Source organism: Trichosurus vulpecula, chromosome 1 (genome assembly GCF_011100635.1).
Source record: "Trichosurus vulpecula isolate mTriVul1 chromosome 1, mTriVul1.pri, whole genome shotgun sequence".
In the NCBI taxonomy this organism is placed as follows: domain Eukaryota; kingdom Metazoa; phylum Chordata; class Mammalia; order Diprotodontia; family Phalangeridae; genus Trichosurus; species Trichosurus vulpecula.
In genome coordinates, this window is record NC_050573.1 from 272,291,320 (window position 1) to 272,318,478 (window position 27,159).

Genomic DNA, 27,159 nt, shown 5'->3' on the forward strand with positions numbered 1-27,159 from the left:
TAAACATCTGGACAAGTAGTAATGGGGACCACAAAACAAAAACAAACAAACAAACCGCAACAACAAAACAACCCAGCAATGAAACACATTTATGTAACAAAGTCTTTAGCACTTACCATCTCCCTAACTCACCCTGGTCCAGTACCTTGGGTCCTCAGAGTAGGCTGTCCCTTCTCTCCTCAGACTCATCTAGAATCCTAAGAGGCTGGCAGTAGGTTTCCAGATTCCTTTGATGAATTTTCCCCACCCCATGATTACTGTTTATATCAATAAGTTAACCAGATTTAATTAGGTTTTAGAAAGGGATATTTACTAAGATGGTATAATAAGAAAGTTTGGTACAAAACAGATCAACAAAAGCATTCTTTTCCAAATACAAAGAGTCTGGGGAAAGTGCTGAAGGTTTGGGTATCTCTATGATAAAGGAGCTAACTTTCACCTCCTGGAAGTTATTTTTCTAAAATCCTCAAGATATTCCCCTTACATATGTTGAAGCTTTTCTGCTGTGATTCTTGTAGTCATAAGATTGTCCTTCCTTAGGGTGTCTACTTTGTTCTCAGCTTGCAATGTAGATTATCTATCTGCTACTGCTTCAGGGACAATAAAGACTAGGACACCAATGGGAAGTCCCAAATCCTCTGACGCTCCAAAGTTCACAAAACAGTTCTCTCGAAAAAGAGGAGTGAGTTGGAGAATAAGGCCAAGATACTCTTTTCTCTTTTTACTCTTAACCCAAAAAAGTGATTCCTCCTCAGAGTATTGGCAATTTTATGGTCTTAGAGAGTATCTGGGGTCCTGAAAGTTTAAATATCCCTTCCAGGTTCACAAAACCAAGTGTCAGAAGTGAGACTCAAACCCACCTTCCTGACTCCAAAACTGAATATCCACTACATCATGCTGCTTTTCAAGGATAAGATAAAACATAATTAAATATAAACTAGAACTTCATAATTATGTTTAAAAGAGACACAAAGAGAATGTTATTGGAAATTCAAATAAAGATCACTTCCAGTTAGGGGAATTGAGGGAAGACTTCATATGATAGGATAATACCAAGTACTAAAATGCAGAAATGATATTATGGAATATCATTTAGTAATATGGAACAGAATAATAAGGTTTAAAATTTAAAAGACCTACTATTGTTAAGCAAGTTTTTCTTTTTCCTTACAAAGGTCAATCGCTGTGACTAGAAGATATTCTCTTAGATATGTAGGCATCAGAAAGAATCACATTCACAAACACACATAAGTTTATAAACATCACAATTCATTTCAGAAACTATACTATAAAACCAAATGATTACCTAAAATGATTTATACCACATGTGTAGTTACATTATTGTTTCCATGATTACTAATAAGAAAATTCAAGTCTGAAAAAAAACATGAAAAGCCATGAGAAGAAAAATCTTAAGTATAGATCAAGGACAGTATGTTGTGGCATTTTATCACATTTAAAATTCTAGTACCCCTCCTCAACTAGAGAGTTTTAATATTATCATTATCTATGTTTTGATATTTTGGCATTGCTTGGGATAATAGACTAAGAAGATTTTGTTTAGAAGAAAAATTTAGGAGAAAACTGAGGCAGTATGATGCATTAGATATATAGGACTGAAGTCAGGAAGATGGGTACAAATCCTCACTCTGACACTTAACAGTTGTGTGTCTCTGGGTAAAGCATTTAACTCTATGTGCCTAGGATTTATCTGCTAAATTATAGAAAGGTTACCATATTCATTGGTGAAAAGAGGTCCCACACTAGGTGTTCCTCACATTGAGGAAATCACAGATACTACAGCTACAGTTACTACAGAAATCATAGATAATTCAGAAGGAAATAGAGGTAAACCGCAATAGAAAAAAATAAACATGAATAAAATACATGTTTCTGTAATATCCTACAACAAATACAAACATGTCACAAAGACTTAAAAGGGAAAATTTACTGCAAAATTATTACAACATTTAGAGTATGCTTCAAAATGATTTAAATGACATAATATGATAAACTTCTTAGTTTTTTACTACTGCTTTATAGTCTGTATGTTATTTAAGCCCATTATAAGGATTTATAAAACTTTCATGGCTATATATCCTAGGATGAGAAAAAAGGTATCTTTAATAATATTACTGTTTCTATATAAAAGCCTGCTGGACTACAATCTAGGTAAAATAAATCACAATTTAGGCAATTAAAGAAATAAATGTATTGTTGGAGAAAGTAATAAGTCTAAGTTATTACAAGAAGGCATTAATTATCTACTGTGGGATATCTCTCAGAATCCTAAGTTATCTTTAGATAAGAGGTTGTTACCCTGGGGTCCGATCCTTGGGTAAATGTCAAGGGGTCCATGAACCTAAACGTGAAAAAAATTCATCTTCATTTCTATATATTTGTTTGCCTTTGTAATTCTATGTATATTATCTTAAGAACTTAAAAATATTATTCTGAGCAGAAGCTTATAGTCCATAGGTTTCACCAGGCAGACAGAGGGGTCAATGAGACACAAAAACTATAAAGAACTCAATCAGTCAATAAATATTTGTCAAGCACGTACTACATGCCAGACCCTGTGCTTAGCACTGGGGATACGAAAGATAGTCCATATCTTCAAGAAGCTCCCAATCTAATGAGGGAAAAAGCAAGCAAACAAATATATGAAAACAAGCTGTCTACAGGGTACATAGGAAAGGATTAAGAGAGGAGAATGAACTAGAAATAAGAGAATCTGGGAAAGACTTCCTGTAGCAGATGAAATTTTGGGTGGGACTTAAAGGAATTTGGGGAAGGCAGTTGGTGCTGATGACAACAGAGAGCATTCCAGGCATGAGGAACAGGCAGAGAAAATGCCTGGAGCAGAGAGATGGAGTGTTTTGATTATGGAACAGTAAGGAGGCCAGTGTCACTGAACTGGATTGAAGAGTACATGGCAAGAAGTAAGGTGTAGGAAGACTAGAAAGGTAGAAAGGACTAGGTAACAAATGCCAGACAGTATATGTTTTTGATCCTGGTGGCAATAGGAAGTCACTAGAATTTATTGAGTTGGGGTAGGAGAGAGGGTGACATGATCAGACCTCCACTTTAGAAAAAATCATTTTAGGGGCTGAATGGAAGATTGTTTGGAGCAGGGAAAGAACTGAAGCAGGCAGACCAACTAGCAGGCTATATCAATCATCCAAGTATGAGATAATGAGAGTATACCAGAGTGCTAGCACTGTCAGAGGAAAGAAGGGGAATATTGGTGAAGTTGACAGGTCTTGGCAACAGATTAAGATATGGAAGTTAAGAGATAGTGAAGAGTTAAGGATGACACCTACTGTAGATTGTGAGCCTGAGTTGTGAGCCTCTCCCTGTAAGATGGAAATTTGGAAGGGAGGACAGCTGTAGGGGAAGATAGGGAGTTCCATTTTGGACATGTTGAGTTTAAGATGTCTATTGGACATCCAGTTTGAGACTTCTGAAGGGCAATTGGAGAAGAGACCCCTGGGGGTCAACAGAGGGCTTAAAGCAGGGTAGTAGATTTCAAAGTCATATGCTTAGAAATGGTAATGAAATCCATAGGAGTTGATATGATCACCAAGCAAAGTGGTATAGAAGGAAAGAGAAGAGGACCCAGGATAGAATTCTGTGGGATACCTACAATTAGAGGGTGTGATCTGGATAAAGATTCAGCAAAGGAGACCAAGAAGTATTGGTTCGATATGTAGGAGAACCAGAAGAGAATGGTGTCCTAAAAACCTAGAAAGAAGAACCAAGGAGAAGATGATCAACAGTGTCAAAGTTTGCAGAGAGGTCAAAGAGAAGAAGATGAAAAAAAGATGATTGAATTTAGGAACTAGGAGATCACTGGCAAGTTTGAAGTGAGCAATTTTGCTGAAATGATGAGGTAACGGCGTCAGAAGCTGGATTGTAAAAGCGTAAGAAGCAAATAAGGGGAAAGAAAGTGGAGGCACCTATATGAAGACAGACTTTTCAAGGGATATAGCCACAAAGGGCAAGATAGATATAGAACAAGAATTAACAGGGATGGAACAGTCAAATGAGGTTTGTTTTCTTTTGTTTTTGTTTTTTTAGAATATAGAAGATATGGGCACGTTTATAGACAATAAGGAATGATCCAATAGATAGGGAGAGATTGAAAATAAATGAAAGAGTGGAGCTGACAGAGAGGGTAATCTTGGAGAAAACAGGATAGAATACAATCCCTCAAGCAGGTAGAAAGGTTTGTCTTGCTAATGAGTGAGGCCATTTAATCATGTGAGATGGGGTGAAGGAGGGGATGGTGGCAGAAGACTATGAATTATATGGGAAGAGGAAAAATAACTATTTTAGGAAGTTTTGTCTTTTAGATAGTGTGACTTGAAATTCTTTCATAATTGGAAACAGGATGATACAACATATAAATATTTGACAAAGCAAGCTGCCATGCATTTTACCAGAATATTATTTAAGTGCATTTAATAGGGTAAATTTAATATGTTTATATAAAACATTGTATATATGCTGGTAAATATTCATGGATGACATCTCCATTTATTATACTTTGCTTCTTAGAGACCGAGTAAAGCATTCTCAAAGAATTAACTACATACCAGCATTAGATCATGCAAATGGTATGACCAAACTCATTGCTTCATGAGAGCTCCTGGCTTTGGAGAATAAATGAATCTTCTTCTTTGGTCTCATCTTCATTTTTCCTGCAATTGGAGGGAGATGATATTTTAAAGAATGGATAACATTTCTAAAGCTCTATGTATGGTGAAAATTATGGAACTGCCAGCTTCATAGGATTGTGGCAAAGTAAGGTTGTTTAGAATTGTAAGTTGCTGCCACCTGCTACCACAACCACCACCACCATCATTGTCGTCACCACTAGAGATGTAAAATTATCAGCCCAGGGTCATGCAATTAGTAGAAGATTTATATCTCAAATCCAGCTCTTCTGACTCCAAAGCCTGTTTTCTTTCCACTATACATACTCTAGTGCTTTTTTTAAAGGACTATAGAGAACAGGAAATTAATAGAGTGGTCTCATCTTTATACCTTGGGGATGCGGTGAGAGGGAAGGTTTATTTTTGCATCTTCATTCAAGACTACACACCATGACTAGGGCCATCTTATATGGATTTCATTTTTTTTCACTGAATCATAGAATTTCAGAACTGAAAGAGATCTTACTGAGAAATCATACTTGAACAAAATTTTCCTCTAACAACACACCCAACAAGCAATCATCAAGTCTTCTCTCAAAGATCTCTAATGCAAGAGGACCCACTATACCCTGGGGCAGCCCATTGTCCTTTGCCTTTAATTGCAAAGGAAGTTTATTTTTTGTTGTTTTTTTTTTTAAACTTACATCAGGCCTATATTTACCTCTTTTAACCTCCACTGCTCCTACTTCTGCTTTCTAGGGGCAAACAGATTAAATCTAATACTGTTTTTACAAGACAGTCCTTCAGTTTCTTTCCTTCTGAGTCTTCTCTTGTGGCTAAATGTTCCCAGTTCCTTCTATGTTTTCTCCTTTGACATGAATTCAAGGCCCTCTAGCACTGTGATTGTCCTCCACTGAATGCCTTCCTGATTACCAAAGTCCATCCTAAAATGTGCTGCTTCAAACCAATCAGTCAATTAATAAGCATTAAGTACTTTCCTTGTACCAGGCACAGTGTTAAGAGTGGGATATATAAAGATAAAAGTGAAGCTCCTAAAGGAGCTTACATACAAATAGGAGAAATAACATATATATGAGTATAAGAGTAGGAGTCCACTGATTACCTTCAGGGGACTTAAAAATAATTACTTGTGTTAAACAAGAACACTTTTTGATTGAGTCAATTAGATTTGGATGAAAACTAGGCCTATCCACCTACTTGAATCAGTCAAAGGTATTGGGTGAGATATTTGCATAAAAATGAGAGGCTTTTTCAGAAGTAGACAGATTCCAGGCATCTGGCACGGAAGAGGAAGAAGCAGGGATATCCAGAGCTGAGCTGGAAAGAACTGACAACCAGCAAAAGGAGGAGAGGGTAGTAGTGAGAAGAAAACTATTGAGGAGGACTGTCAGCCCTAAGAAGCATCTCAGAGCAGAAGAGCAGGCAGTGATGATGCCACCAATGGCACCTACCCACTTAGGGGCTAAAGAAAGCTCAAAGAAAAGGCCTTCTCTTTTTTTCCTTCTAGTGTCTCACTATCCACAAACAGTATCACAAATTTTATTTCATTTATCCAAATATTTCTTAACCACAAAGAGGCATTGATAGCCAAGAGAGAAATATAAACGTAAAAAGTCCAATCCTTGACTAAATGTTAGGAATTTTCCTAAGTGGGGGCTCAGAGCAATTGTGATTATATTTATTGCATATGTGTGTGTGTGTGTGTGTGTGTGTGTCTAAAATAAAGTCCCTAAATCAACAGAGGAGGGAACCATAAAAACAAGAGGGAAAGTTATATTAACTCAAACCTAAAATTAACTAATTATCATCACAGTTCATTACACATATAAACAACATTTCGGATGTAATATAAGTAGGGCAGAGTACAGCTAGATCATCATGTCATCATTGATTGATTCTTTATTCTTAGAAGCTATGACTTTTTAAATGCAGCCTAATAATGCATTGATTTTCTTGATTACCATAACTTATTATTGACTAATATCAATCTGGCAGTCCACTTAAACCCCAAGGTCTCCTTCGAATAAACTAACCATATCATCTAACCATGCATGCCTATCCAAAAATCTTGTACACTTAAATTTGATTTTTCAAGTCAAATATAAGACTTTACATTTATCCTCCTGAATCTCATATTATTAAATTTGTCCCAGTGTTCTAGTTTGACAAAATCTTTTGGGATCCTGCCTCTGTCATTCCTTGTGTTACTTTCCCTTCCTAGCTTTGTGTCATCTAAAAATCTGATAATTATGCCATCTGTCCCTTTATCCAAGTCACTGGTAAATAGCACAAAGCCAAGCACAGATCCCTGGGATACTCTACTGGAAAGCTCTTTCCAAGTTTTTTTTTTGTCTTTCTATTTTTCTTGTTGCTGTTGCTGCTGTTGATTTATTTTCAGTCAAGTCTGACTCTTCATGACCTCATTTGGGGTTTACTTGGCAAAGGTACTAGAATGGTTTGCCATTTTTTCCTCCAGCTCATTTTACAGATGAGGAAACTGAGGTAAATTGAGTTAAGTGACTCAGGGTCACAGCTAGTAAGTGTCTGAGACTAGATTTGAACTCAGAAAGATGAGTCTTCCTGACTCAAGGCCTGGTACTCCATTCACTGTGACACTTAGCTGCCCCTTTCTATTTTTATTAGGAGATTTCAAAATGTTGCCTGTCAATTTTTTTTAAATGTGAATCCACCTCAGTGTGGTGAATTCAGGATGAAAAGGTCAAGAATTCAAACATATCTGCCACTTGAATGAAATCATTCTAGTACTTGTGACATTTTAAAAACATTAATAATCCTGCCAATTCATATAATATTCATTAAAGACAATAGGAGAAAGAAGAAACCACAATATGGGGACATCCCATATAGCTCACTATGTAAACCTCCTAGCATTATACACATATCCTTGTACAGGGTCTTTCTAAAGTCTGGACATACAGGCAAAAATGCATATTTTCAAGAAATGAAATGAATGAAATTTTGAACCACATTTTATTTAATTGGAATATTAACAAATAACCTCTTCAATGTGATTTCCATCATTTGTGACGCAAAGGTTGATGAGCTTTGCAAGATTCACATGAACACGATGCAATAACTCTACATTGCGGTCAATTTTCCTATGTGTCCAGACTTTAGGGACACCCTGTAGAACTATAGTGAGGGCTTGACTTTTATTCTCACAATGAGGCAGCTAGGTGGTGCAGTGAAAAGAGGCGTAGGCCAAGAGTCAGGAGGACCTGAGTTAAAATATGGCCTCAGATACTTATTAGCTGTGTGACTCTGGGCCAGCCATTCAACTTTTAGTTTCCTCATCTATAAAATGATGATAATAATAGCACTGTTGCCTTGAGGATTCAATGAGAGAGAGTTTGTAAAAAGTGCTTATTGGCACATAGTAGGCACCAAATAAATGCTTATCCCTGTTCTTTCCCTCCCCTTGTGAGGCAATTATCCCATTGATGCCACACAGATGGTGACTGATTGTTGATTATTATTGATTCAGGGCCTCCTAAACAGTTAAAAACAGAATTTAATATCTTTCTTCTTTAAAAATCTACCCCTCTTCCAAACTTCCCTGTTTCTATAAAGGGCACCACCATTTTTTTTTTGGTGGGGGTGGGGAGGCAATTAAAGTTAAGTGACTTGGTCAGGGTCACATAGCTACTAAGAGTCAAGTGTCTGAGGCCAGATTTGAACTCAGGTCCTCATAACCCCAGGGTTGGTGCTCTACCCACCCCTGAGGGTACCACCACTCTTCCAGTCACCTAGGATTAAAATGTTAATTTACTTCCTTGACTCCTTATTCTCCCTCATCCCATACATCAAATCAGTTGTGAACAACTGAGCAATTGTAAACAAATCAGTTGTTTCTACTTATAAAACACTTTTTGCATTCATATCCTTCTCTCTCCTCCCATAGCCACCACCCTACTTCAGACCCTCATTTCCTGTGGTATGGACTATCTCAATAGCCTCCTTATTAGCTTCCCTACCTCAGTCTCTCCCCTCTCTAATATATCCACCACATAGCCACTAAAGGGCTTTTCCTAAAGCACAGGTCTGACCATGCCATTCTCCTCCTCAATAAATTAAAATGGTTCCTTATTGACACTAGAACAAAATATAAACTTTTTTGTCTATTAAAACCCTCACAACCTGGCCCTAACCAATCTTTGCAGCCTTATTACACATTAATCCTCTTCTTTCATACTACAGAGAAAAGCCAAATTCACCTCCTTGTTATTTAAATGTCACACATCATCTCCCACTTCCAGTTCTTTCTAATGGCCATCCCCCAGGCCTGGATTACATTTCCTTCTCACTTAAGCATTTTGAAATCTCTTGTTTCATTCACAAGTCAGCTTAAGTGCCACCATATACATGAAACTTCTCTTTATTTCCCCCAGCTCCTTCCCCTACTCACTCAAGTTGACTTTATTTTGTTTCTACTTATATTTTTATATATTGTCTCTCGGATAGAATGAAAACTCCTCAAGAGCAAAGAGACTTTCATTTTGGTAATAGGTGCTTAATAATGTTTGTTGATTGATTGGTTGAACTGAGCTATGAGCTTAAGTTTTGGGAGAGGTAGGGAGAAAGAGAGAGAGAGAGAGGGAGGGAAGAGAGAGAGAGAGGGAACAGAGAGAGAGAGAGAGAGAATGAATAGAGAGAGAGAGAGAAAGTTGAAGGATGGAGATTACAGAGTTTGAGAGAAATGCAGAGGAGATGGATTACTTAGAAACACGAAATGGGATGATTAGAAGTAGTTTGTGAGAACTTTCAGGGAACTAACACCCATCTAGGGAATCATGCAGCACTTTCAGGAAATCACGTGCATTATACAACTGGCACAAGATGAAGAGGACAAAGGAAAAGAGTTCATGGACCATGCCAAGTTCTAGAACAAGAAGAGGAATTCCTGAACTAAATGGGAGTCATAGCTGAGTAAGTAGCAAAGGACAAAACACAATGTAGATAAAGAAACTTAGACCTTACCCTTCAAGGGTACTGTGAGTCATGTGGACTGTACTAGTCTAATGGAAACAGATCAACTCTAGAATTCAAAGTACTTTTGCCTTGCAGGATAGTGCTATGAGTCTTAAGGATTGTTTAGGTCTCTAGAAATCAGAGACTTACCTGAGAGGAAAAAGCAGCTCTACTAATTGTTTATGGGTTCAGGGATGGTCCAGTGTACTTTTATTGGGTTAATAAAGTCTGATTTGTATTAAATTTTCTATTCAAGTATGTGCATGGGACCTGTGTTCCCTTTTCCTTTTTTTTTTTGACCTAAACACAAGCCAAATTCTTATGTTCCCTGGGGAAAATCCTGTATTCTGGCAAAAGCCAAAGAGCATTCTTCCCAAGAAGATCCCAGGTCCTTGTGAGCTTGTAGCTATGGTTCTGGACCTGATTTTAATAAGTTTTATTAATGAACAAGGATTTAATAGCATAAGGTAAGAGATCAGAAACATATTACTAGAACAATAGGCATATTCCCAGTCCTCAAGGTGCTTAAAATCATTAGATTAAGCGAGACAGTACCCATGAAACCAAAAGGAGTGTAAAGAGGCCTTAACTGAGAGTCATGAAGACTGATTTTTAGTCTTGATTTTCCTACTAACTAGCTATGTTACCTTGGGCAAGTCATTTAATCTCTTTAAAGTTTCAGTTTATTCCCTTGTATAATAGAGGAAAAGAAACAAGCATTTATTAGCATTACTATGCGCCAGACACTATGCTAAGGATTTTGCAACTTTGTAAATATTATCGCAACCCTGGGAAGTTGGTGCTATTATTATCCCCATTTTATAGTTGAGCAAACTAAGACAGAAATATAACTTGCCTAGAACCATACAGCTGGTAAGCATCTAGCTTACTAGACCAGATGTCAACTCAGGTGTTCCTCACTCCAGGCACTGAGCTTTATCCACCATACTACCTGCCCTGCCTCAGCTACCTCTGGCTGGGGGGTGGGGGAGTGGTGGAGAGAACTGGATTATATAACTGTCAAAGTCTCTAAGATTCTGATAACAAACAACACTAGACGCCACATAAGTAAGCAATAAATTGTGTGGTATAGACAATAACACAGGTGGAATTTAGAAAAAGATGAGACTAAGTGACATACCATAAGAAATCCTTTAGCACAAGGTAAAATTTTTGTTAGGTGTTTGAGGATATAACCCCTCCATGATACACAAGTTATTATGAATATTTTAATTTTATTTATTTTATAAATATAAAATTATGATTATATAATAAATTTAAGGTATAATATTGTCATATTGGGGAAACAGATATAATTTAAATTTTTTCTTATTTACATCGTATTCATAAAATCCTAGATTGGGCTGCAAAAGTCTCTCTCAAATAGTGTGATGTACTATGGGCATACTGATATTTAATGATTTGATTACTTCTTGATGATGCTTATATCTATAAAACATATTTACATGCTTGTATTACATTAACCGCACCGAAAAGTACTTATAAGCTGAATTCGCATGGTTTTAAAAGATTTCATCATAATATTGATTTAGTATTCTTTATATAAGCTCTGAAAGAGGCAGCATGGCCTAGTGCAGGGGTTCTTAAAATGTGGCCTGGTACACTTGGTGGTACTTTCAGGGTATCCTGAAGTCAAAACTATTTTTTATAATAATACAAAGATGTTTTTATTTCTAACACAGTACATATCAATAGATAAAACTCACATAAACAAAAGCTCTTTAGGAGTTCTCAATACTTTTTCAGCATGTAAAGGGATCCTGACACAAAAAATGTCAGCGGCCTAATGGATAGAGAACCTTCCTCGGGGCTTAGCAAAATCTTGACAAGTCATTTAACCTCTTATGTCTTCAGGCAATTGTCTAAGACTATAAACTGTGAAATAATATCATCTTTAATGGCAGAGGAAATTTTCTTTTGTATGTGTATGCATGTGTGTATGCTTATATGTGTATAAACACATATATACATACATATCTATATGTGCACAAATATGTATATGCAGGTATGTGTATGCTACATGCTTACATGTATCTATGTATGCTTGCAATCATACCCTATGTGTGTATTTATACATGTATGTATATACATACATTCAATTGTTAGTTATATACACATACATATATGTACACTAATAGTGAATTTCTTCTCTCCCTCCCACAAATCATACTATACTCCTGGATTTCATTCTCTTAATCCTCTTTTTTTTCTCCCTTTTTTACTTCCTTTTCTATTCTGCCATCTTTCTACTCTGTCCTCTTCAGGCTGGACTCTGCAAATGCCCAACTACCCAAAGTATGCTAGATAGTAAGACCCTGTCTTGTATTTGTCTGAAGTTTCGCATCAGTTGAGCTGAGGGAAAATCTACAAATACATAGGAAAACAAACTGGAGGTTAGGCAAAATGTTGACCAAGTATTTAATTTAGCTGAGTGATGAGAAACTGACAAATCCAACTGATTCTAATCCAAAACTGACCTAGAAAGAGGAAAAGAAGTATTTATTTGCTGTATTGGATAGGGATAAATGTTTATTGAATTGAATTGTATAATTAGGCAATTAACTGGGACATTTAATAAGCTAAGAGTAGATTAAAAAGCATATGAATGTGCTAAAATGAGAAGGTGGATTTAATAACATGCCAGAATGATAAAACGAGGGAAAAATGGATAATGCACTAAAATTCACATCTGTACAATCATGACTTTTGTGTTATGCTATAATTTTTCTTTGTAATTTAGTACAATTTTGAGAAATAATATTACTTACCATTTACAGTAACACTACACAATGGGGAAATCATAGAATCGTAAATTTAGAGCTACAAGACAGGGTCTTACTATCTAGTCTTTTGGGTAGTTGGGCATTTGCAGAGTCCATCCTGAAGAGAATAGAGTGGAAAGAGGACAGAATAGAAAAGGAGGTTAAAAAAAGGGGAAAAAGAAAAGGAGGAAGACAAGGAAATCCAGAAATATGGTATGATTTGGGGGGAGGAGGAGAAGAAACTCATTATTAGAGTACACCTGTATGTGCATATAACTAACATATGCATATGCATACATGTATAAATACACACACACACACACACACACACACACACACATATATATATATATAATGGGTATGATTACATTCATGTAGAGATAGATAGATAGATAGATAGATAGATAGATAGATAGATAGATAAAGACCTAATAAAACTCTCTCATTTTACATATGAGGACACTTCCCCATTAGGACATTGCTGAGGAAAATGCTTCAGATATTTTTTCCGGATGCCCCCCATGCTCAGAATGCTTTCCCTCCTCATCACCTACTGGCTTCCCTGGCTTCCTTTTAGTCTCTATTAAAATTCCATCTTCTACAGGAAACTTTCCCCAACCTCTCTTAATTCTAGTGCCCTTCCCATCTTTTAATTGTTTCCTACCTGAACATGTTTGTCTCCCTCATTAGATTGTGAGTTCCTAGAGGGCAAGAACTGTCTTTTACCTCTTACCTAGAGTTTAGTACAATGCCTGGCATATGGAAGGTGCTTAATAAATGCTTGTCGACTGCCTGAGGCCAAGAGAAATTAAGTGGTCACCCTGGTAGTGACAGAGCAGCCAGTGATAAAGACAGCTAAGAAGCCCAAGTACTCAGTCTCTAGTCTCCAGTGCTCATTCTGCTACACATTTTAGCTTTAAAATTCTTTACAAAGAATTTAGGAATTGTTTACAAAGAATTTTTACATTTAAATGTCCAGTGGGGGAAATCTACTGATTCGGTTCAACAAACACTTACTAAGTACCTACTCTGTACAATCTGTGTGCAAACCCTAAAAGTGATTTTTCAACCATAAAACAAAATTGTTTTATACCCAGCTTTTAGTAACTTAAACAATGATTATTTACTTTTCCTCCTATTCCTTTCTTTGTCATCTTCCTGCTTGTTGTCCATTGTCCATTAACATTTCCACCACTTAGAAAGGAAAGGAAGGAAAAGCATAACACAGGTGAGGTATTTTTTTCTACTTCAAGAGATTTTTTTTCACAGGGAAGTTGAAAAGAGATTAAAGGGTTATTTGTGGATTTTTTTTTCCCTTTGATTAGCCACCCCTGGTCTTTATTTCCATAATTAATCATAGGCAGTATGTTGTACCATAATAGGCACTAAAATTCAACAAATAATTGGTGAGCACCTATGCAAGGCATTGTGCTGGGTTGCTGAGTAAAATTCTCTTTTGCTGTTTTGGAGCACCCCTGTACCCAGGCTTGGTAACAAGTATTTCTTTAGAGTACAGAGAGACTTCTGTCATTTTTGGATTCAAAGTTACATCCTAACTTATTGAAATTATGGGAAATCTAAGAGCTGGATAACTGGGGCATTACTAGAATTATGCTTTCATGCACAAAGAATTACAAGCCTAGGGTCATATGACACCAAACATCCAGTTATTTGCCATCACTGGGTGGTCGACTGAAAATTAGAGCACGTTTAACACAATGTTACAAAGTCTACAAAGCCTCATCTCTGCATCTAAGTACAGTAGGCTACCGCAGATTATCAATGACGACATGCGTTAGAGGCAGCATAAAATGTATCAAGCATGTATCTGAGACTAAAAAAAGAGGTAGGCTGCACAGGCAGAAAGGGATCACAGGTGCAGACTCCAAGGGCAGCACTGTGAGGACTGTCTTCTACTAGTATAAGATAATTCATGGAGAACGTATGGCAAGTCAAATTGAAGAATGTCACAAGATGAGAAAATAGGTTGGCCTACAACCAGTACCAAAGGAGAGATTACTCTAGGACACTAGTGACATCATCAATCTGTTGATTTTTTTCTTTTTGTAAATGTTTAATTTTTGTGTTATTCCAAACTTGAAAAACACCCATGAATATAAATATTTTCATATACAAAGAAAAATAGAAAAAGATTGTATGAGAAACCATGAATTCCTATTACTTACAGTTTGGTTGCTTTTTATTTTAAGTATATAATTTGTAACAGTGATTCTCTGGCCCCTATTACCTGAAGGCCAAGTTTATTACATTTCTAATCATCCTCCAGGGTTCTCCACATCCTTAAGGACTTGAGGGGTCTCTCATCTCTACCATTGCGTCAAATCCCACCAATATGTTCCCCCAATATTTGGGATCCAAGCATCTCAGTACCATTGAACCACAAAAAAGTCAGATTACTTTTTTTTTCCTTTAATAAAGGAACAATTACTTCAATGGCACATCAAGAACAAACATACAAACATTTTTCCAAATCTTCAGAATCTCCCTACTTCACCTCCATCTTTGGGGAGGTGAGGAGGATTAGACTCACAGTTTAAGTCAGTTCCTACATAGCATTAGTCCCATCAAGTTCCAAGACATGAGTGTCCCCTGGGCTTGCATCCCCAGCCCGTGGCTTCTCAGGGGTTCCTTGCTAGGCTGGCTATAACGTCCCACCTGGAACGATGAGCTCCAAAGTCTCTATGGATTGAACTCCCAGGTCAGGGACTCTTATTCCCTGCACCAAGCACTGAAAAGGACAAACAAAACAAGACAAAACCCCAAGCCTATTTATCAGGGCCACAGGGCCTAAAAGGAAGGAAAGGGGGTTCGTGGGTATTTCTCCCAAAATTCCTGCATGGTGCTCTTGCTGTAAGTAAATGAGTCCTTCACCACAGACTCTACCTGAAAGAGCAAGCAACTCTGCCTGAGTCAGGTAAATTTAAAGAAAGAGACAGCTCTAGCTTCTCAGTCAATGGCAAGAGGCTTTTCACACACAGTAGACTAGTATGTAATGTCCATGGAAGGGCCACTTCTAGAAGCAGGTCCCTGGCATTTTCCATGTGGGTACCTCTATCTTAGGTAGTCTAGACATACACTAGACTCCCACTACACAACACATTTAGTATGCTAGCCTCAGAGCTGTTCCACTTGACTCTTACTCTCTGATCCTCATTCTAGTCTCTTTTGTTCTTTTACAAATATTTTATTGACATTCTTTTATTTTCTTTATTTTTTGGCGTTGCTATCATTAGATCTGTCCCCACCCCATCATCTTCTAATTCTTCTTCCTCCCAATACAAAAAAGAAACCTTTCTTGTAAGAAGTAAGCATATTTAAACAAAACATGATCACATATTGACCATATCTAGACATGTATGTCTCATTCTGCACCTGTAGTCCATCATCTCTCTTTCAAGATGGGGGAAGTATGTTTCATCATTGGTCCTCTGGTCATTGAATTCATTAGATTCTGTCTTTAAAAGTTTTTTTTCCTCACACTTACAGTTATATAAACTGTTCTCCTGGTTCTACTCAGTTTACTCAGCATCAGTTTATACATGTCTTCCTAAGTTTCTCTGAATTCACCCTTTCATGACTTCCTTTATTTTAAAGATATTTTATTACATTCATATACAGAGTGTTCCTTAAGTCTGGACACATAGGCAATTGACAGCAATGTGGAGTTACTGCATCTAGTTCACATGAATCTTGAAAATGCTTCAACCTTTGCACCACAAATGACGGAAATCATATTAAAGATGTTATTTGTTAATATTCCAATTAAATAAAAATTTCATTCATTTCATTTCTTGAAAATATGCATTTTTGCCTATGTGTCCAGACTTTAGGAATACCCTGTATAAGGTACCATTCCCCTGTTGATGGGGGCATAACCTTTATTTCCAGCTCTTTTCTACAAAGAGAGTGCTGCTATGAATGTTTTTGAAAAGATGAGTCTTTTCAATCTTTGTTTCATCTCTTTGGGGTATATGCCTAATGTAACCCTTTGGTAGTTTGGTGTGGCATTAAATAAATTATTTTAGTTAATGATTTCATTATTATTATATTGGCATGGCCTGTGAGCAATTTATTTATTTCCAGTTATTTAGATCTGCCTTTCTTTCTGTAAGGAATGTTTTACAGTTGTAGTTACATAATTCCTGTGTGTGTCTTGGTAACAAACAACAATAGCTAGCATTTAGATAATAGGACTTTAAGGTTTGCAAAGGACTTTACATGTGTTATCTTATTTGATGCAACAATCCTATGGGGTACAAGCATCCAAATATTTTATACATCTTGATGGCTATTTTGAGTATAATTTATTTTTCTACCTTTTCCTTATGGGTTTTGTTCATAATATACAGAAAGGCTAATGATTTGTGTTGGCTCCTTTTATATCTTGATATTTTATTGAAGTTGCTAATTATTTAAATTCATTTTCATGGAATCTCCAGGGTTCTCTAAATAGACTATCATGCCATCTGCAAAAAGTTTTTTCTTCTTTACCTATGTTTATTTCCTTGATTTCTTTTACTTGTTTTATAGCCTTTTATAAAATAAAGATGGCAATGATTACAACATTGCTTTCTCCCTTACTTTACCAGAAAGACTAGCATTTCTCTATTACATATATTGTTACTATCTCTGCATTTTAGATACATATTATTTATCATATTAATTAAAGGTCCATTTACCTTTTTTTACACAGAAAAACATGTGAAAATATTTTAATAAAATGGGCATTGTATATTGTCAAGAAATGTTCTGTATCATTTGATAGAATCATGTGACTTTTGTTTTTGTAACCAATATGGGGCAGCTAGGTAGTTCAGGGGTAGAGTGTCAGGGCTGGAGTCAGGAAGACCTGAGTTCAAATCCGACCTCCATCCCTTACTAGATGTGTGACCTGAGGCAAGTCACTTAACCTTGTTTGCTTCAGTCTCCTCATTAGTAAAATGAACTAGAGAAGAAAATGGCAAACCCCTCCAGTAACTCTACCAAAAAAAAAAAACCCAAATGGGATCACGAGTAGTCAGATATGACTGAAATGACTCAACCACAACAATTATGTTCATAGTTTTCCTAATTATAATTTGGTTAATTTTTCCTTTAAGTACTTCTTCAATGCTATACCATTGCATGCATATGTATTAAGTGTTGAAATTCTTTCATCGTCTAATGTTATCTTTAAGCATAATATAGTTTCCCTGCTTATCTCTTTTAATCATGTTTATTTTTACTATTGACTGATCTGAGATCATGATTCCTTGTTTTTTTTTTCCCCATTCATTTCAAGCATAATTTGGTAGGATCCCTTGTATTCCTATTTTTTGCAGTTTACATAAGATAGGAATCAGCACCTCATTTGAACTGTCAATTTTTATGTTTCATGTGTATTTCATAAGTAATATGTTGTTGTATTCTGCTTTCTAATCAATTCTATACTCTTCTATTTTATTGGTGAGTTCATTCCATTCATGCTCATGATCATCAATTCTATATTTCCCTACATCATTTCCTCCTTTCTTTGCCCTCTGTACCCTGTACCAACCACATTACAAACATTTTGGCCATGAAAAAGGAATGTGATAAATACTAGTAATCCATAATTAAAGAGTTCTGCTTCAACTTCACCTGCCCCTTGTCTTCCTTCCCCTCATCCAGACCCTGCTCAATGGATCATATATTTTGCTTTCTTCCATTTAAAATCTACCCTCTGAGGCTGAAGTTTGTTTTGCTTGTGATTATTCCCTCCTTAACCCTATTTTGCCTCTTAAACCTTTCTTTCCTTTTTCCCTGCATCCCTTTTTTTATTGTTGTTTTACTACATTTAATGTTTTACTATGCCAAAATGTGTATGTGTGTTAGTGTAATTCTCCTTTGCCTGATTCAGAAAAGTGGAATTAAAACCACCCCATAGACCCTCTGTTTCCTATATCTTTCCATCTGTGTCCCTTGAAGACCATAGGATTCCGAAGAGAAACTTTTTTTTCTTCTCCACCTATGAGAATATAAGCACTTTATTATCACTTAGTCCCATTAAATTGCTCAAATGTATTTACTTTCCTGGATTTCTCTTGACTCCTGCATTTTTCTTTCAAAGGTTCCACTCAGTCTAGTATTTTTTTTTAAAGTCATGGTTGCTTTAAAGTCTTTTATTCCATTAAATATTCATTCCCATCTCTATCTTGAGTAGGATTATATGCAATTTTCCTGGACAAGGTGTAATCTTTCACTTTTTGCCTTTTGGAATATCATATTCCAAGATTTTTATCTGCTTCATAATAGTTGCTGTCAAGTTTTGTGTTGCATTGACTCTGGTTCCTTATTACTTAAGCACTTTCATTTTGGTTGCTTGCATAATTTTTTTTAATTGGGAGCTATAGATCGCAGCTATGGCATTCCTGGGAGTTTTCACTTTGGATTTCTTGCAGGAGGTAACTAGTAGATTCTTTTCACTTTTTACTTTGCCCCCTAGTCCTAATAAATGTGAACAACTTTCACTTATGATTTCTTAAAATACAGTATTTCAGCTTTTACATTGTTTTTGGTTGCGGTTTTCAAGGAGTCCAACAATTATTTCTCCTCAACATACTTTCTAAATCAGTTGTTTTTGATAATAGATATCTTATACTTCCTTTTTTTAAAAAAAATCTTTATTTTATTCCAATGTTTATGATTGTCTCATGGAGACATTGAAGTCTATTTGTTCCCGTATGATTTTCAGAGTTCACTATCTGAGAAAGGTTTTCCATTCTCTGTTTGAAGCTATTTATTTCCTCTCCAATTCTTTCCTAAAGGCTCTTATTTCACTTTGAATTTTATTTTTAGTTATTCCTCTCCCACTCCCCTCCTCCCCACCCCCCATTCTTGCCATACTTGGCCAAACTATCTTTTTCACTGAGGTTTTGCTTATAATTTTCTGGAGTTATGCTTATCTCCTGGGTTTACCTCCTGTGCATCTCTTGACCCACAGGTTTTTCATAGTGTTGGTGTCTTCTTTTTACTCATATTTCCAGCCTAAAGCCCTCATTTTGGATTTTATGCCAAGGCTATCTCTCCTATACTCATGAATGGGATGGTCAAACCCTATATGGTCATGACCTTAATTTCTTAGGCTCCAGTCATTAACTTCCATCTCTCTTGATGTGTCTACACTTAGAATTCTGATGGGTTTCAGTGTCTCCAATAAGAGTTTTGTGGTCTTTTGGCTCACTCCCCCCACTTTTGGAGAATCTTCAATTACAATGCCACTATGGTCTCCCATTCTCCCCAGTGTCCCTGGTTGGAGGGCTGTTGGGACTCCTAGAACCCTTTGGACATTCCCAATAAGGGCAGTCTTCCATTCCTCTGGGACAACCCCAATTGTGGTGCTACTGTGGTTTTCTGGTTATCTTTTTTGTGTAGTCCTGGCCTGCATGTAGGGGTTTATTGGTTTTTCTCTTTGGATTTCTTAATCATTGTATGATCTGGTACCTTTTTAGATTCTTCCTGGGGATAATATGGGAGAGCGGGGCTCCTCCATGACCTTTCATGCCTTAACTGGAAATCCTTCCATAAAAACACTGAGGTAAATTGAACAGCCTTAGGGTGCAAACAGGAAGCAACTACCACTGTTAATTATCGACTTTGTTTCCTTATCTCCATTTAATTATATTACCTTGTTGAAAGAGACTGACTTCTTCCTGGCTTCTTATCTGTTTTTCTTGATATTACTGTATATTTTTATGATATATTAAAATTTAGTAAATAAGAGCTTGTAAAATAAATCATACTGATTGTTGACTGGGCTATGTTCTTATTTTAAGAAATGTAGTACTGTTCAAATAGCAATATTTTCCTACATTAACTGGCTCTCCCAACTGCATCCCCAGGGGTAATTCTTGGTGTTTGCTTGACCCATCTCTTACAAAACAGAGAGCAATGCATTTGTTATGCTACAAATACCTTAAATATTTGTAATGTTCTGTGAAAAAATGTCTAAGTAATATATTGAATAAGGAATAGATGCTATATTGGTAGACACTATATCCTTTTACAGCAAAAACAACAACAACCACCACAACTCTAAAACAAAAGATTTCTAAGTCTCTAGGCTGATGACTCAGTTGTTTTTTGCTTGTTGGGGTTTTTTTTTTGAGTGATATTCTATGCAGAAAAATTCCAGCAGAATAAAAGAATTTGGATAGTGCCTTAGAGGTTACTATTGTAGGACTCTATCTTTATTTTCAAACAAATGAAATGATGAGGCCTAGTTAGTTTTTTCAAAATAATTGATAAGAAAAAAAATTTCTGGGATTTTCTGACTTGAACATTTCATTATTTTCCTATCTCTGAATGCATATTATTATTATTATCATTATTAGAATGCTGAGGCATTCTTATGGAACAAACCTATAGGAATCTATGTCATCAAACTCATGGATCAAAAGGATAGGAGGAATAAAGAAAAAGAATAGAAGAATTTGGTTCTTTTTCTCATATGAGTATCAACCAGTAGTATTTTTCTATTGTTATACATTCTTTCTAGTAATATGACTGGCATTATGGATAGAGAGCTAAACCTAGGATTAGGAAGGGATGGCTTCAGATCCTGCCTCTTGTGTGTTCCCATTTATGTGACCTTGGGCAAGTCACTTAATATATTTGAGTCTCAGTTTCTCCATCTATAAAATAAGGATAACAGTAACTATAGTACCTACCCTCAAAATGTTGTGAAGCTCAAATAAGATAATCTCTTATACATGTCATTTGAACTGAATTAATGTGAGGGAATAACACTGATATAATCTATTATTACAGTGCTGACATTAGCATGCCAAAGAGAAGTTCTATTTAAAACCTATTTTTCATATTACCCTTCTGAAAATATATCTATTTTTGGCAGCAAAAAAGTATTATGAGAGTTAAATACATGTAGTCATTTTTGAGTTGAAGTTGAGAAAAATTTTCTTCCTTTGCTACATAAGCATTTTTCAGAAAATTCAAATATGCCTTCTTATACAATGTAGTATAAGACAATATAATACAATACAAATGAAAAGATGTGTACTAATTGAATCATAATTTAAACTGCAGGAGGAGAGTTTGCTATAAATAATTCCAGGATAAATCTGTTTTTAAGTGAATAATTCTTTTGGAAATGAACACCTAGTGCTGAACTGATTTTTAATATGTTTGCTTAAGGTGGGTATATTTTTAGCTAACATAATAAATGATTATGTCAGTTTAGTCCTTCCTAAAGTTCGAGTGATTACAAAATTCTGAAGGAAAATAACAAATATAGCCAAGAATAAGAAAAGTAATTCTGAGTTCTTCAAAAAATCTTCATTAATTAAAAAGTAGATTTGGGGGTCACATTGTAGAAACTTTGTCACTGAATCAATCAATAAGCAGTTATTAAGCCCTTACTATGTACCAGGCACTGGTATAATATACATTCCAGGCATTGGGGATACAAATACTAAAGTAAGACAGTGCCTGACCTTAAGAAACTTAGATTTTTAACCTGGGGTAACTTTTATCCATCTAGCTAGCTACCTAGCTAGTTACCTCTCTCTAAATATAATTTGTTTCCTTTGTAATCCTATGTATATTATTTTATGCATTTAAAAATGTTGTTATGAGAAAGGGTTGATAGACTTCACTAGATTGCCAAAGGGGTAAATGGCCCCAAAAAGATTAAGAACTTTGGGACTAACGGGATGTTCACATATAAACAAATACAGGATATATACCAAATAAATACAGGTCCAAGGGCACTAATGACTGTGGGAATCCCAAAGATAGGAATCTCACCACTTAGAGGATGTGGCACTTGACATGAACCTTGATGGGAGGTAGGAGCTCTGACAGACTGAGGAGAAAAGGGAGGATATTCCATACATGGGAAACAATTTGTACAAAGGCCATAGATTGGGAGATGGAATATCTTGTAACAGGAAGGAGCAAGTAAGGCAGCCTGTGTGTAGAGTGCTGTAGGAACAGTCTACAAAGGAGAATAATGCATAATTGGGCTATAAGGATAACAGGTAGAACCAGAACAAAGATTTTAAAATGTCAAATTAAAGTTTGTATTTTATCCTCAAAGTAATAGGGAACCACTGAAGCTTCCTGAGCAGAAGAGGGGCATGGTCAGAGTTGCATTTTAGGAATGTTAAACAATTATGAGAATTGCTAGTATTGGGGAGAGAGACTATAACTTTTTATGATTAAAGATTTCTTATATTTTTTGTTCTTCATAATTCCTTTAAAAAAATCTCGATGGTTGAAGTGTTCCAAGAAAAAAATAAAACTAAAACAGGGCTTTAAAAAAAAGGTTATATCGAGCAACATAAAACTTAGAAAATTCACAAGGTCCCCATACAACCATGGTCACCATGGTGAGGACAGATGACCAAGTGTGCCTAATTCTGAAGGTCTGACCATGATATCCTTCTCCTCCCCCCCCCCCCCCCCCCCACCTCAACTAACTCCAATGGCTTCCTATCACTTCAGGATCAACCATAAAATCCGTTTTGACGTTCTAAGCTTTCCAATTTCATTTGTACCTTTCCATTCTTACATCTTAATCCCTGCCCTCACCCCCAAACCCCTACTTTGAGACCCAATGACACTGTCCTCCTGGCAGTTTCTCGAACAAGACACTCTCAGGGCACTTTCACTTGCTGTCAGCTTTCCTGAAATGTTCTCTCCCTCCTCCTCTACGCCTCCTGGCTTACTTCAAGTCCCAGCTAAAATCCCACCTTCTATAGTAAACCTTTCCCGACCTTCTATAATGTTAATGATTTCTCTATGTTGATTATTTCCAATGTGTATCCTGTATCTACCTTGTTTGGACATAGTTGTTTGCATCTTGTCTTCCTCCTTTAGATTGTGAGCTCCCTAGGAGCTAGGGACTGTTTTATATCTTTCTTTTGTATTCCCAGTGTTTACGCACTTAATAGGTGCTTTATAAATGTTAATTTACTGACTGATTAATTTGATTGATTGAATCGGGGCAGGCTACCCCAGCCCTTAGAATTTTACCTTTTGTCATTTCGGTTGTTTTGTGTGGTGTGTTTTTTAGGGTTTTAAACTCTGAACTCCCCACGGTCCTGCTTTGAAATAATGATAACAATAACAATAAAGATTGACCAGAGTGTGCTAACTCAAGCTTCCACACGCCACAGCCCCAACTCAAACTAAGTTCCCTCCCTCAATTGCACAGTTAAACATCCCTTAAGCCCTCCCACTTCGGTGTGGACCAAACCATTGCCGCCACAAGCTAAGGCGGCCATAAAACCAGTATCGCTGACTCCCTCAGCTAGGGGTTTGAAAGCTCGCAGATCCCGTCCGGAGCCTGGCCGGTCCTCGCTTTGCTCACCGCCGGTCTCCCCTGGAAGTTGGGGCGCAGGGCCCAGCGGGGGCCGGCAGCAGCCCGCTGCCACGCTCCCCTGCGGGTGCGGGGGCCAGTGGGCAGGGCCGGGTTTTGCCGAGCTCTTCTTTCCTCTGCCAGCGGCGGATCCAGCTCCAGGGAGTTTCATTCAGGTCTAGAGGAAGCGGTTCGTGCACTGGAGGCGGCAGCGGCTCCTCGGAGGACTGTCGCTCCACTTCTGCCTTCGGGGTTCGTTAGTCGGCGTCTCCTGGGAAGCTGCCGGGGACGTGTTTGCTGAGGCAGGAGGTGAGGCTCGGCCGGGGAGCCTGGGGGGGTTGGGGATGCGCGCCGCCGACGCTGTGCTGCTAGCCGTCCGAGCAAACGAGCTTGCGAGGCTGGAAGCTGGGGATGGCGGGGGAGCGCACAGCTGCCCAGCTGCCTCCGCCTTGGCCGCGTCGGCTCGTGCATTTCCAGTTGTGGCAGACGCCGCTGCCCGAGGTACACGGCAAAAGCCAGCGAGATCCTGCCCCCTCCCCCCAGGTCCTCGCTCTCCACCCCTTCCCCTCGTACCCCTTCTACGAGCTGGCCAGTACCGGCTCCAGGGTAGCATCCAGACCCAATCTGCGGGTGGCAACAATGCGGATCGGCCGCAGGTCTCTCACTGGGATATGGTTACTCCCCCACCTCCCTTTCTTCTTTGCACCTCTGTCGTATCTTTATTGGTTTTGCTTGATTTAGTTTCGGAGGAAAGGGTAGCGGTTATTAGGTCAAGCAGCTGAAGTTTCCAGCTTTCAGTGGGGAGCAGGAGAGAACTGCTGCTATTTGAAGTGTGTGTGTGTGTGTGTGTGTGTGTGTGCGTGTGTGCGTGTGTGTGTGTGCGTGTGTGTGGCAGGCACTTACATGTTTAGAAAGCCCCCCAAATCTTGAAGTTGCAGCTTCAGAAGTTAATCTGGGAGGGGGAAGGGATCACCATGTACCCAGAGCTTCAGACCTACTTTCCTAGCCCGGTTTCTGTGGTTCTTCCCTAAATAAAATCGAATCGTTTATGCTAAATACTTCTGGGGAAACTACATCAATGATAAGCTTGCTTTGTCTTCCCATCCCTATTTGGGAGGTTGCAACAACTGTAAATCCTGGGGCTCTGGAAGTTGTCCCCCTTCCTCCGCCCATTATGGTCTCAAATGTCTATGCTTTCTTTGAAAGCACACAAATTTGAAGGAGAATTAAATTATCTTTGGTTCACTAGTGCCCCAGATCGCTCTGCAGAGTTCAGTAACTAGGCAATGAAACATATCCATGCTGTGGGAAGCCCCTGATGTTTGCTGCCTGAGCATTGAATTTCTGTCCTATTATTATTATTACTACAAACATGGATAGTGCAAAGAAGAGGGACGCCTTCCCTCAACCCCTCCCCCTCACCCACCACCCCTTAAGCAGCTTTATGGGGAAGGAAGAGATCTTTGGTGTGTCCTTTAATTCCTCAGTAAAGTGGAGAGAAAACACCTGGTATAAGCGAGATTCTGAAGACTCTGCTGTTTAACCCCTTCAGGTTGTTAGGCAGATTGAGTAAGCATCATGATAAATGTGCTCATTTTCTATTCTGCCTGTGATGTAAGCATGCTCTGGGCTTTTCCTTGGGGCCAAACTTATGTCCTATGCAAAATCTGGCACACATCTGTCACAACATTACATGAGACTAACTCTTTCAGGGGTTGACTTTGAAAGGGCTACTGACTGGTCTATTTTCAAAAGGGACTCTGACAGTAAGATTAAAGAGTCTTCAATTCAAAAGATTTTTCTTGGTTTCCCTCTGTTGATATCAGAGATCTTTTGCTTAATTTTTTTATTCAACTCTGTTTTCGTCATTTTTATGATTCTGTTTATTGTGTTTAATATATGGCATCACAACCTGTGGTCAGCTAAATATGATATCAAACTATTAACTTTATTGCCAAGGTTTACTTAACTGACAAGACATTTCTGCATTGATGATATCTCAGTATATTATTATAGCTGGTAATGGCTTAAACCAAACATATGATACACCAGGATGCAGTTAGAAATAAAAATGATTTGGATAGAAGTAATTTTTTTAACTTCTTAGTAATCAATGAATATTGAGTAAACTTTAGCTGGTGAAATGTATTTGAAAATTTGTTGTTTGTGCCAAACCATTTTAGCTATGCCCCCAAATACATTTGTGGTTTACTCTATATCAGAATAATGATGCTGTGAGTTTCTTTTTTAGACTGAAATATTGATTTGTATATTCTTACTGCCTGGCAAAGTTGGATCAACTACACAGTGTCTAAAGGTACATTACTGTAGCAGTACACTGCCCTGGTACCTAAGTGCAGCATCCTAAAAGAGTTAATAGACAAAGCCTCCCTAGGCACCTAGCAGTATAAAGGATCCCAGAAATTGGAAAAAATCTAGCTAGACAGTATTTCTCTTGCCTATTCTCATAAATCCTTTAGGAAGTTGCATTATTGGTTATAAGTTTAAACTGATTTCAGAACATTTTTCTTATGTAGGTTGATAGTAATACTCCTGGTCAAAAAAATTTATTACCATAAGAATATTGAGTGACTTGCTTAAAGTATCACACCACATTTAGGAGAGTAAAAACAAAACCATAGTATCTTTATTCCTACCCTTATATTGAAACTGCTGGAATGTAATACTTGTCTAGTAATTATGTGGATAATGAAGAAAAGTCTTTCCTTTTAATGTGCCTGATTAAAGGAAAACTATGTTAGTTTTCTCAAAGAAGTTTCATAGAAAATTTTTTTTTTCAAGAAAGTGAACTTTTTATTTTCAGGTTTGTCTTCTACTCTTGAAAAGTACAGCTTTCCTGTCCTGAATAATTTAATAGCTAAGAAAAATACATTATTGGCTCTTGAAAGCAAAGATAGTACAGTGGCAGTAGATGGTGCTGTGTGGAGTAGCAGAGCCTGTGTCATATTTATTGAGAAAGTAGGATATCACATTTCATAGTGGGTAAAGCATTGGATTGGGAATTTGGAGACCTGCCCTGACTTTAATCAGAAGTATGATCCTAGATAAGTCATTCAACTTCTTGGGGCACTTCCCTCATTGGTAAGGAAAATGAATTGGACTAGCTGGCTCTCTGTTTTTAACACTCCTTGCCTCAATGATAATCATAGTAGCTATTATTTATATAGTGCCTTCTATATGCCAGTCTCTAGCTCAGAACTTTACAGTTATCTTATTTGCTCCTCACAATAAGCCTGGGAGGGAAGTCCTATTATTATCCTCATTTTCACAGATGAAGAAACTGAGGCAAACAAAAGTTAAAGTCACACAGCTAGTACTTGTTTAAGGC

At 37.4% G+C, this 27,159-nt stretch overlaps 1 protein-coding gene across 1 annotated transcript in view; it reads left to right on the forward strand.

Moving 5' to 3' along the window:
* The first annotated feature begins 23,704 nt into the window (after window positions 1-23,704).
* The window catches only part of FAM110B (family with sequence similarity 110 member B), a 206,635-nt gene continuing 203,180 nt past the window's right edge, over window positions 23,705-27,159 (forward strand). Inside the window, exon 1 of the mRNA XM_036741566.1 lies at window positions 23,705-24,119. The gene's annotated coding sequence lies outside the window, so the exon portion shown is untranslated. The remainder of the gene's footprint in view (window positions 24,120-27,159) is intronic.